The sequence below is a fragment of the Neomonachus schauinslandi genome, chromosome 2, assembly GCF_002201575.2.
Source record: "Neomonachus schauinslandi chromosome 2, ASM220157v2, whole genome shotgun sequence".
Taxonomy (NCBI): domain Eukaryota; kingdom Metazoa; phylum Chordata; class Mammalia; order Carnivora; family Phocidae; genus Neomonachus; species Neomonachus schauinslandi.
Genome location: NC_058404.1, coordinates 128526966 through 128528411, shown reverse-complemented (window position 1 = coordinate 128528411; position 1446 = coordinate 128526966). Strand labels below are relative to the sequence as shown.

The 1446-nt window shown below is 38.2% G+C and overlaps 1 pseudogene; it reads left to right on the top strand.

Moving 5' to 3' along the window:
- Positions 1-1059: 1059 nt before the first annotated feature.
- On the top strand, positions 1060-1168 carry LOC123324114 (annotated as a pseudogene).
- Positions 1169-1446: the final 278 nt, after the last annotated feature.

The following is a 1446-nucleotide window of genomic DNA, read 5'->3' as shown; positions in this document are numbered from 1 at the left end:
AAAGTCACAGCAAAAGAAAGAACCAGAGGTAATACTCTCTGCCATAGATCTAATCAATATGGATATAAGTAAAATGTCAGAACTAGAACTCAGAATAACGTTTAAATAACATTTAAAAAGATAGGCTTGAAAAATGCATAAAAGACACTAGAGAATCTCTTAGCATAGAAATAAATTCTAATCAAGCAGAAACTGAAAGGCTTTAACTGAGATGCAGTCTAAAATGGATGCTCTAACAGTTAGGGTAAATGAGGCAGAAGAGAGAGTCAGGGACATAGAAGACAAAATGATGGAAAGAAAGGAGCTGAGGAAAAGAGAGAAAAACAACTAATGGACCATGAGGTGAGGCTTCGAAGAATCAGCTCGGTGATACCATAAAGCGAAACAATATTAGAATTATTGGGTTCCCAGAGGAAGAAGAAGGGGGTGGGCAGAACATATATTTGAGCAAATCATAGCTGAAAACTTCCCTAATCTGGGGGAGGAAACAGGCATTCAAGTCCAGGAGGTACAGAGAACCCCCCTCAAAATCAATAAAATTTGATCAACACCCCGACATTAATAGTGAAGCTTGCAAATTTCAGAGATAAAGAGAATTGAAAACAGCTCGAGACAAGAGGTGCTTAACATACAAGGGTAGGAATATTAGACTGGCAGCAGACCTATCCACACTGACCTGGCAGGCCAGAAAGGGCTGGCATGATATATTCAGGGTATTAATGAGAAAAACATGCAGCCAAGAATACTTTATCTAGCAAGGCTGTCATGCAGAATGGAAGGAGAACTAAAGAGCTTCCAGCACAAACCAAAACTAAAAGAATTTGTGATCACTAAACCAGCCCTACAAGAAATATTAAGGGGGATCCGGTAAGTGAAGAGAGTGCCCCAAAGTAAAATAGACCAGAAAGAAACAGAGACAATATACAGAAACAGGGACTCTACAGGTAATACAAAGGCACTAAATTCATATCTTCCAAAATTTACTCTGAATGTAAATGGGCTAAATGCTCCAATCAAAAGACACAGGATATCAGATTGGATAAAAAAGCAAGACCCAACAGCTTTGCACAGTGGCAGTATCATAGCCAATGAGGTTTATCCGAGGCGCGATTATTGCTAATTGAAAAGCAAGACCCATCGACATGCCTACAAGAAAGTCATTTTAGACCCAAAGGCACCTCCAGATTGAAAATGAGGGGGTGGTGAACCATTTATCATGCTAATGGATATCAAAAGAAAGGTGGGGTAGCAATCCTTAAATCAGACAAATTAGATTTTAAACCAAAGACTGTAGTAAGGGATAAGAGGGACACTATATCATACTTAAAGTGTCTATCCAACAAGAAGATCTAACAGTTCATTATATTCATGCTCCTAACTTGGGAGCAGCCAATTATATAAACCAATTAATAACAAAAATCAAAGAAACACATTGATAATAATACA